Source organism: Sarcophilus harrisii, chromosome 3, assembly GCF_902635505.1.
Source record: "Sarcophilus harrisii chromosome 3, mSarHar1.11, whole genome shotgun sequence".
Lineage (NCBI taxonomy): Eukaryota > Metazoa > Chordata > Mammalia > Dasyuromorphia > Dasyuridae > Sarcophilus > Sarcophilus harrisii.
In genome coordinates, this window is record NC_045428.1 from 460932320 (window position 1) to 460943527 (window position 11208).

The following is an 11208-nucleotide window of genomic DNA, read 5'->3' on the forward strand; positions in this document are numbered from 1 at the left end:
CTCTTCAGACCACCCCCATCTTTTTTTTTTTTTTTTTTTTTTAATAACACTAACAAGGCCTTCTCACTTAGGCAATGCTGTGTCCTGGAAAGAATGTAAGATTTGGAATCAACAGACCAAAACTCTAGCCCTACCACTTCCTGTCTCAATGACAAGTCACCTCATCTCTCTGGGCCTCCCTTCCTTCAGGGCCAGAAGATATCCCAGGTCTTTCCCAGTTCTGAATTTAGGCTCCCGTTGCAGGGATCAAGGGAAACCAGAATGGCTTTTAACTGGGTCCTGTAATATCAAATGAGATTCAGTCTTCTAGCTTTCACATGATAGATTCATTTACATCAACTGCCTAATCTGGACCTTTTCTGAAGGACAGAGTTAAAATGGGCATTTCCGGCCTTTAGCTTTGTCCATCTTACCTGCTTCCTTCTCCTCCCTTACTGCTGAATTCAGTGAATCTCTTTCTTTCTCCCTCCTTTGGTCTCCTATCTAAACCTTTATACCCTCTCCCTATAGAGGCATATTGGATGACACATAGGCCAAAAGACACACAAATATCAACTACATAGATCTTCAGAGGCATTCTAGGCAGCTCACCTTAAGATAGTGGTGTGTCAGAGAAGCAGCGACAGATCTACAATTAATTCATTCATTAATGAATGCCAAAGTCTTCTATTCCCCCCAGATAATGACTTAGGTGCCACCGGTCACCCTGTCTGTGGTCTAGGGCTCTCACAGCTGAAACTAGATGCCACCTACTATAAACCAAAAACATGAATGATAATCCAGATAATCTGAAACTGTTCCTCTCTCCAGGTAAACGTCATTTACATACAGAGGAAATCATGGTCTCCAGGAGAGAATAACAGGGAAATCTTGGAAAGAAGCGTTTGAATATTAACTCTGACCTTAGCTGATTCTAGTTACTCCTGCACAGAGAAGGTCATTCCATAATCAGACTCAACCACTCTTTCTTTCCAACATTCCCATAAACTAACCCTACCTACTACACTGAAACTCGACTTCCAGCCCTTCCCTAAACACACCTGGCATTTGCAATCTCAGGGGCTTGGGCCACTCCCTAGACCAGCCAGTTTACTTCCTTCTAGCAGCATCTTACATCCCACTCCCTCTAATTTCTCACCCTATATTTCTATCTACTAAGACTCTACTCTTCTATAGCCCTACTCAAAAGTCAGCAAAGGTCTTTATCTCCTCTGAATTCCCTTTCAGCATAGCACATCTATCCCGAAGCTATCAACTACTATCTCCTTTGTATAGCAGTGATTTAAATGTAAATGTCACTTCCCCAACTAGGAGCTAACTTTGAAGGCAGGAATTATGGACATATGCATTTCTTTAACAACACCCTTTCTTCCCCAAACCTCCAGTTATAGCATGAATACTTGTTGAATGAATAAATGAATAAAACAAATATAAGAGAGATTAAGATTTAAATTTAGTTCTTTCGGATTCCAAGTCCAAAATGATCCACTGTGCCACCTAGTAGCCATTGCCTCCACTTAACTCCTAGAGGACATAGGGCCAAGTAAACAGGGACCCCTGGCAAGGCTACCTGTGTGTGTGTGTGTGTGTGTGTGTGTGTGTGTGTTTTTAATGTGGGAATGGAGGGAAGAGACAAAATGATATTGTACATTTTGCTTGGAGACATCACTCCATTTACCCCAGTGTTCCTGTGTCTGCTTTCTGTCCAAGAAAAATTATTCCACCGAAACAGTAGACCCAAGCCTTTCTTTACTTTTCCCCTTCCAACTCAAACCTTTCCTTTAACTCTTCATTCCTCTTCAAAAGCAAGTTTTCCCTTCCTTTATCAGTGAAATCCTGCTCATGCCCTAGAAAAGAGCCATTTTACCTGGCAGCATAAAAAGGAATGTAGAATTTATCTTTTAGAGAAATCATGAAAAGAGAGAGGGAGAAAAGAAGTCTAGCACTTCCAGACTTCAAATTATATTATAAAGCAGCAATCATGAAAAAGATTTGATATTTGCTTAAAAATTATAAGTGGGTAAAGAAACAAGTCTAGACAAGGGAGAATGAGAAACAATGCAATTCAATTAACCCCATGCTTAATAAACCAATCAAGCAATAAATATTAGTAAGTTAGGAAAGAATTCCCTATTTGATTAAAAAAAAAAACTATTGAAAAAGTAGAAAACGACTTGGAAAAAATAGGCTTAGACCAAAAACTTAAGCCTATTCCAAAATAGTTTATAAAGGGATATATAAGGTTAATTTCAAAGATTATACCATAAAAATTTATAATACCTATTGATAGGACAAGTGGTTTTTAACCAAACAAGAGGTGAAGGCCAAGATAAATAATAAATTGACAAAGATAAAATAGATAACTGATAATGTGATACTAAAAGGTTTTACACAAAACTTAAAGCACCTAAGATAAGAAGGGAGGAAAATGGGGAAATCATCATATCACATTTCTCAAATAAGGGTTGGTTATTCAAGATATAGACAACTAAACCAAAATACTATTTCCCAAAAGAAAAGTGATTAAAGACAATCAACAAACAGTTCTCAAAAGAATTGCAAACTCTTAACAACCAAAGGAAAGAAAGCTCCAGATCACTAATTATAAGAGAAATACACATCAAAACCACCCTGGGGCTTTACTTCACACTCAGAAAATTAGCAAAGATGACAAAAGAAAGGGATAGTTCAAGTCAGAGGGGTTGTAAGAAGATAGGCACGGAAGTATGGGATTGATGGAGCTGTGGATCAATAGACACTTTTAGAAAAGCAATTTGGAATTAGTCAAACAAAGGGACTGAAACGTCCATAACCTTTGACTCAAAGATTCTATCACTAGCTTAAACCCCTAGGAGATCACTGATAAGATTAAATTCCCTATACAGGCCAAAATATTTATAGCAGCATTTTTGTGGTAGAAAAGAACTAGAAACAAAGTAGATGGTCATTAATGAGGGAATGGATAAACAAATATTGCTGTTTAATGTAATAGAATATTATTCCATGCTGCTGGAGAAAGCTAAGGGGCACAGTGAGTAGAGCACTGGATCTGGGGTCAGAGAGTTCAAATTCAAATTCAATTTTAAGCACTTACTAATATGATCTTGGGCAAATTGTTTAGTCTGAGTATGTCTCTGTTTCCTTAATTGTAACATATAGATAATAAGAGCACCTACCTCACATGGTGAGAATTATATGAGATAATATTTGTAAAATGGATAGTACAGTAGAAGTAATATGATTATTACCACTTCTCTACTGCCCCCCACAACAAAAAACATGACAAGTACAGAGAACATCATACAAAGCAAGATTATAGATTATATAGCAAGCAGAGCTAAGAAAACAGCAACATGTAATAACCACAAAAGGTAAATGCAAAGAATCATAAATGAATTAAAAGTGAATATTGCAAAACTACAAAGAACAAGCTTGACACCAAAGAAGAGAAATAATAAGGTTCTACGTATACCCAGTTCTTTTGCAAAGTTGGAGGAATCTTTGAGTTTTGTACATTGCACATATATTTAGACTTTTTGATATGTTAGTCAATTTTGCTGATTTTTCCATTATTTTCTTTAAAATGTCATTTGTTATGTGTGCAATAGCATTTTGGGAGTTTTGCAGAGGAATAGTTGGTCATAAAAATAAATAAAGATAAGAAAATTTTAAAAGGACATCCATAAAAATCATTAAAAAAAAAACTTTTATTACTCCTTTACCACGTTCAGAAGAAGAAGAAGACAGCTTAGCAATAAGGTCCCACAGATGGCTAACCTCTTGACTCATTTCAGGTTCCATTTCTGCTTTCACCCTGACAATTACACCCATACACCATAACACTTACTATGAGAGGACATCATGAGAATTCTGGATTTGGTGGCAATGACTTCTAAACCTCAATTTCCTTACATTGAAAATAAAAACATATATTGCATTGACACAAAAGTTTTATGTAGTTTCAAATAGGATATATGTGTACATCATTCCATCACTGTAAAACTTTATGTAAACTTGGGTTTTGATGATATCACTTATTGGGCACGATGCAGAATTACCTCATATTTTCTCTTTTGGGGTATGTGTACATGATGAAGACTGTGTTTATCTCTTGCGACTCTCATAGCCCCAGTTCTGTCCTGTTCACAGTCAAAAGACTTTAAATATGTGTGGATTAATTCTAATCTGACACTCCTCAGAGTCTGATATAGCTCTTGATATGTCTGATCAGCCTGATCAGATGAAAATCTTTATGATACCTACAGTTCTCAGATTGAGATATTACAAAACAAGAATCTTATGAGGAAATCCTTTCTTTTCTTCTTCTACCTTAAATCTTCTCTTCTGCAGATTATCTGTTCTTTTAAAGATCTAGAAGTGTCTATCAGGATAAGTGAATCTGGTGGACAGCTTTCTTTCGATTCCCTTTTCAGTATTCCACCCAAGCCAAGGCAAAAACAAACAAACAAACAAACAAACAAACAAAAAACAAACAAAACAAAAACAAGAAAAAAAACTAAACTGCTTTGGGAACACCAGCAGGGAACGCATTCACTTTTGGTTTTGCTCCCTGCACTGGATTTCATAGTAGATCACAGGAGTATAATCTGATCTGCCAATAATCAAGCTGCCTTTAAATCTGTGTTTAACACAAAGTTCTGCAAAGATCTAGTTCCCCTATCAGAGATTGTCCCCAAGCTCCTTCCAGAGATGGAAGAAGGTGGAAGAGCCTGCAATTCACTTCCACTGACCACACAGAAACCCTGTGGGTAGGTGCCTTTCTCTGATTTCCAGATTATGCTACCAGGATTCCTTTGGGCCATCCTGATCTAGTGGATGAAAAAACGTACCAAACAACAAACAAAATTCCACCTTTCTCTATAGTATTTTTGAGGTTTTAAGGCCTTAAAAATAGAAGAACTAAATAGCAATTCTAGACTCCCAGAGTCACAACACCCAAGTTCCTAAATCCTATTGATTGCTGTTTCCAAAGAGTTTAAGGTGTATATGAAATCAAAATCAGGTCTCAATTCAAATAACATTTAATTCTACAATTATATCTGCATCATTCTAATTTGTAAACCTTCCCAAAGCAAAATGCAGGTCTTATTTTACCTGTCTAGTTATGCTTATGGACCGATCCCAAATTCTGAACAAAACAAATGTTACGCTAACAAGCCTTGAAAACGGAATCCCTTTATGTTACTATCTATTGAGGCTTGAACCTTTCCAGTAACAGGTGCAGAATTAGGTCATTTTTATCTTTTAGGTGTGTATTTAGGATGAGCACTGTGTTTATCTCTCATATCTCTCATAGCCCCAATTCTATCCTGACCATAGTCAAAGGAGACTTTAAATATCTATGGCTTGATTCTAATCTGACACTCTTCAGAGTTTGATATATCCCTTCACTACCCAGCCTGATCAGATGAAAATTCTGGGAAAAAGATTTAGATACCTAAAAGTCTTCAGAGAAAGAAAGTGCAAAACAAGAATCTTAGGAGAAAATCCTTCCTTTTCTTCTTCTACCCTAAATCTTCTCCATTGCAGATTATCTGTTCCTTTAAAGATGTAGAAGTATCTATTAGGATAAGTGAATCTGGTGAATAGGCTTTCTTTCAACCCCTCTTCAATATTCCACCCCAACTCACTTTAATCAACTGAAGACTGACTAACCCTGAGGAACTCTTCTTGAGGTGAAGATGTATTCAGTATGGATGAGAAAAACTGGAAGACTAGGAGTCCTGGAAAGATAGCAATGTGTGCATATGTGTTGGCAGGAAAGTCTAGTTGAATATTTTGTCTTACTACTTCCTTAAGGAACAAATGTGGGGTAGTAGAAATGTGCTGAACAGCTAGCTAAGGCAATGGATTAGAATGACCAGCCTGGAGTCAGGAAGACTCATCTTTCTGGCCTCAGACACTTACTACTTGTGTGACCCTGGACAAGTCACATAACCCTGTTTACTTCAGTTTTCTTAGCTGTAAAATGATCTCGAGAAGGAAATGGAATGGTAAATCACTTCAATGTCTTTGCCAAGAAAATCCGAATGGGATCAGAAGAGTCAGACAGGGCTGAAAACACCTGAACAACAAAGAAAGGTGCTGAACTTTGGAATAAGGAGACTTGAGCCAAAATTTAGATCTTTACTACCTATACTATCTTGAACAAGTCATTCTCTGAATTTCATCTGTAAAAGAAAGATAATATACTATTGACTTTAAAGACTTGCTTTGAAGAAAACACTTATTTGTAAACTTTAAAACACTATTTAAACGTGGACTGCTGCTGCTGTTGCCTCACCAGTCAAGTGGACGATAGATTTTTTTCGACAAAGAGATTTGAAATTCCTATTCCACAGTCTCTCGTGGCTAGAGGAGCCAAATAAAGTGAATTAACCAAATACTGCCAGTTAATTAGTAAGGACCAAGCAGAGAAGCGGAGCGACATTCCGATGACAAATCTGAGCTCTTTGGGGATGTTCCAGCTTTCTAATCAATGGACATGAGGCTCCAAGGCGAGTCAATTCACATCAAATCAGCATTGACTCTTCACCTTCGTCTTACCCTCCTCCTACCTTAGACAGTTTTATTCAGAGGCCAAGAGGGACATCAAAGAACTGGCCAAGCAGAACTCCAGAGAGCCATCTTAAGCACTTACACTACAACCTGTTTCCCTGCCAGCAGGTTAGGAGGTGCTTGGAAATCATCAAACAGAAGGGTGCCTAGATTGCCAAAACCCTCACCCTCTGGGTTTCCACTATCCTCTCCCAAAGTGCGCTACACCCACACAATGTCCCATCCCAGCAATTGCAAGCTCCGGAGCCCCACTGTCTTCTCAGGATAGGGGTCTAGATATCTATCAGAGAGGACCAAACAAGGCCACATCTCCAGAGATCTCTCCAGCCAAAGGAGGTCATATCTGGAAGAAAGCGGCGAGGATCGACTTTTGCAAACTCTTTAATTTACCAGGGCCCACAGATGACCCCCATCTCCTCCCCAGAAATCCCACTCACCAGCTGTCCCTGGAAAAGGCACGGAGGAGCCAGATGCCGGGAGCTAGGGAGGACCGCATAGTGCCCAGTCAGGAGGCAGACCACCAGCCTGAAGTGGAAGAAGTAATAGATGCCGGAAGCCCGGAAAGTTTACTGAAGTGAGGCTGCTGAGCTGGATTTAAATACACCTCCTCGCTCGGCCCGCCCGGACCCCAAGGCAAAAGTTAGCAGTCCCGGCCCCTAGCTTAGTCCCTCCCTTGACGGTTCCCCAGAGGCTGGGTCAAGGCCCAACTGCCCGCCTCAGCTTCAGCCTTCTCCGCTCCTATTACCCTCCCCGCATCCAAACTTCGTCTCGTAACTTGCGTTAAGTTGGCCTTTACTTTCGCCCCCTGGTTCTGGGGCTGAAAGACGTCTGATATCTGCCCGGCTTCAACCCTAACTCACTCTGATCTTTCCCTCTTCAGCCCAGAGCCCCTTTGCTCTTAAGTGTACCAGCATTATCTTTCCCATAAAGTGCCTGCCCTGCATCCAGATAAATGGTCCTATTCCTTTCCAAAAAAAAAGCAAGACACGGATTTTTCCTGGGTGGAACAGGGAAACCAAGGCACAGAAACCGGATTTGGGAACGCTGAATCAAGCCAGATTAAAGTGGGATCAGAAAAGTGGAGATCATTAAAGTGGGAGCACAAAGGTCACTCAGCAGTCCCCATTTTACATATGAGAAACTGAGACCCCAAAACTTAGTGTATGTACCTCCTTATGGCAGGTAGGTCATTCCTCTTGACTCTAAAACTCTCTGAATGAAAGGGTTCTGGGACACCAAAAGAGAAAAAAAGGGGGACCTCTAAAATAATCTGCGGGTTTCTGGGGAGAAATGTATCTGTAAAAAAGATTACAAACTGTGGGAAACAGGTGTCAAGCATTTAGGCCAGTGGTTTGAGTCCCACAGAAGTAATGGTAGAATTCACACATAAATAGAGATTGTCTACATAAATATGGGGTGAAGAGGAGAGAAATAATTTGCTATTTTCTTCCTCCTTTTCCTTTCCCCTTCTATCCTTCTCTCCTGGAAATGCTGGAGGAAAGTACATTGTAGTTAAAAGCAATAAACCCATTGAAAGAACTCCAGCTATCAAGCTTAAAGGTCTTAAATGATGAGTTTGGTTGGCACTAGCCCCTTAGGACCAAACAGAAAAAGATTATAGAGTTACAAAACTCAATGGGTAAATACCAGACTGGTAAAAGTATGGGCACAGGGATAGAAACAAAGAAGGCACTCCAGGAACAGAAGCTAGTGGGATTCTTAGGAAATGGTGGACAAATCTGGGACAGAGAGCATTGAAGAAGGGAGGAATCAACTATAAAATAGGGAGGATCAGGGTGGGGAAAAAATGAAGATTGCTTAGTTTGGAGTCAGTAGTACCTAATACAGCAAAAAAAAAAAAAAAAAAAGGCCTAGAGAAAAGTAAAGGGAAGAGAAGTAAGAAAAGCATGAGTAAAGTAGGATACAAATAATTTAATAAAGTAATGGGCACTGTTATTGTATGAAATAGCTTAGTGCAAATGAAATCAAAGGAAGACTGAAAATGGAATACTGCTGAAGAACTTGGCCCTTGGAAAAGGAGAATTATGGAAGAATACCACAGCCTAGGATAGTAGAATATAGAAATAAAATTCAGAGGAACCACCCAGACATAAAGTGAAACTCTAAATATTTTAAACTAGAAAAAAGTTTCAATTCCCCATTTTTCTTATGCTAAGGAACCCTCTAACCTCCCTGGGCTTGTTTCCTTATCTGTTAAACAGGGGAATTGGGCTTCTTCCTTCTGCTTTTTTTTGTTTGTTTGTTTGTTTGTTTTATTTAAAGGGAGCAACAACATATCAGCCCAAACATACAAAGACCCAAATTATCAGCACACACAAATAAAAATCAGAAACTATATAAGCCTTTTAAGTCTTTAATTATTTTAGACCTTTTGGCTAATTTAACTGCTGAACCAAGTGGGTATACACATTTCTGTTTTTCTCCTCAGTACAGTAAAAAGTTCACTTACATTAGACTGAGAAAGGGAGGGAAAGCATTTATTAAGTGCCTACCATGTGCCAGGAACAGTGCTAAATCCTTTACCAAATAGCATTTCATTCCATCCTCATAACTATCTCATAAGAGGTAAGTACTTATGATCCCCATTTTACAGATTCAGAAAGATGGAAGCTAAGTGACTTGCCCCATTCACACAAGTAATAAGGGTCTGCTGAGGACATAGTTGAACTTGGATCTTCCTAACTCTACACCAAGACTCTATCTCCTGTACCACCTGGAAGCCTCAGAACCAGGATGACATGAATTCAAGTCCCATGTCTGACACGGATGGCTTGAACAAATCACTTAATCTCTCAGCCAACTAGGCAACTCACTAAGGTAATTTACAAACAAGTTGCTGACCTATTTAGGTAGAGGGAGTTTTCTCACCAAATAGTTCCAAACATTCCAGTAAAATCACAAGACTAGGCCTTAGCTTCATAATAGTAACAAATAAAATAATCCAAAAGCCATCACTAACGGATCAAAGATGATGACATAGATAAGAATAAGAACCCTAAAAAAAGTGTTGGGTTGGGTTTGTTCTTCAGCATTCTTAAGCAAGTCAGTTCCTGGAGGGCAGTAACTATATTTTATTTCATTTAGGTATTTCCAGTACGTGGCAAGGTATATTGTACATTATAAGCACTTTAGTCTCAAGTCTGACCATGGCATTGAAATGGCATCAGGTTCTCAAAGGCAGTGCCATGTACCACACACTCTGGTAGCACAAGCTGGAAGAATAAAGGCCTGACAATGGCCCATATGGTGGTAAATCTGTCATCCAAGTTCAGCCCAAGTTTGGAGAAGTCATCAAGAGCTTCCAAGTAAAAGAAGCCTCTTCTTCTTGACCAGATACATTAAAATCTGGGATTTTCTTCTTGACTCTAGCCTTTGCTGGTCACCAGGCAATGAAGCGTTGTTTTTTGTTTTGTTTGGGTTTTATCTTTTTTGGCTATAACAACTCATTAAACTCTCTACTAAGTCATAGAGGGGGTGTTGTTTGCATTAGTAAAAGTACCCACATGGATGAAATTACAAATCCTTGAAGTCATGATATGAAAGTATGTTCATTCAGATGCTATCAGGACTAAATGATCTCATCTCTTTTTGCCATTGAATTCTACCCACCCAGTGCTTTTGACAGCTGAATGGACAAAGTGATCAAGTACCGAAAAGTGGGTTTGATTCAAATGAATTTCTAAACCCAGTAGGGAAAGGCTTTCTTGATTTAAACCCCCCTCCCAAGTCCCCAAATCAGCCATCAGTGTCAGATATGGGACTCGAACTCATGTCATCTAGTTCTGAGATTGCCAAGTGGTACAGTTGATAGAGTGCTTGGTGTAGACCCAAGTGCTTGGGAAGACCCAAGTTCAAGTTAAGAGAAGGAATAGGTGGCAGAATGTATAGAATGTTGTCTTAGGGTCAGGAGGAGCTGGATTCAAATCAGGTACTTACTATGTAACTCTGGGCAAGTCACAATTAACCTGCCTCAGTTTCCTCATCTGTAAAATGAAAAGGAATGGTAGACCATTCCAGTATCTCTGTAAGAAAACCCCAAATAGGGTCACAAAAATTGGACAGGATAAATCAACCAAAAAACCAAAACTATATATACATATATATTCCTAGAGACATCACTGATAGTAAATACCTGTGAAAGCACACTAAAATGAGCTGTTTCTCTTATAAAGGAATAGAATAAAATACTTTATTTCAGTGTACTGAAGACAGTCTGAATACTCATCTATAAAATGAGAGAAATGAACCAAATCAGCTCTAGAGTCCCTTTCAGCTATAGAACATTTTTCTTTCCTGCATTCTAGCATAACATCTCAAGACATCACTATCTCCTTCCATTAGTATCTCAAACTCTGAATATTTAAAATAGAACTCATCATGTTCTTCTGGATGTCTTCTCCTTCAAAAACCTATTTCTCCTCTAAACTTTCCCTTTTCTAATGATGAGACCATTGTCATCCCACTAATTCAGTTCCCCAAATCAATCATCCTCTCACTATTCTTGGTCTTTCACATTCCTCCCTCACATTCTTGGGTGAAAATATGAGAGAGGAAGAAAAGATTAAAATTTGGTAGTAAAAGAAGTGAAAGACTCAGATAGGGTTAAGG

At 38.9% G+C, this 11208-nt stretch overlaps 1 pseudogene; it reads right to left on the reverse strand.

Annotated features, from left to right (window-relative positions):
- The window catches only part of LOC116422496, a 28166-nt pseudogene extending 21021 nt beyond the window's left edge, over positions 1–7145 (reverse strand).
- Between the last annotated feature and the right edge of the window lie 4063 nt (positions 7146–11208).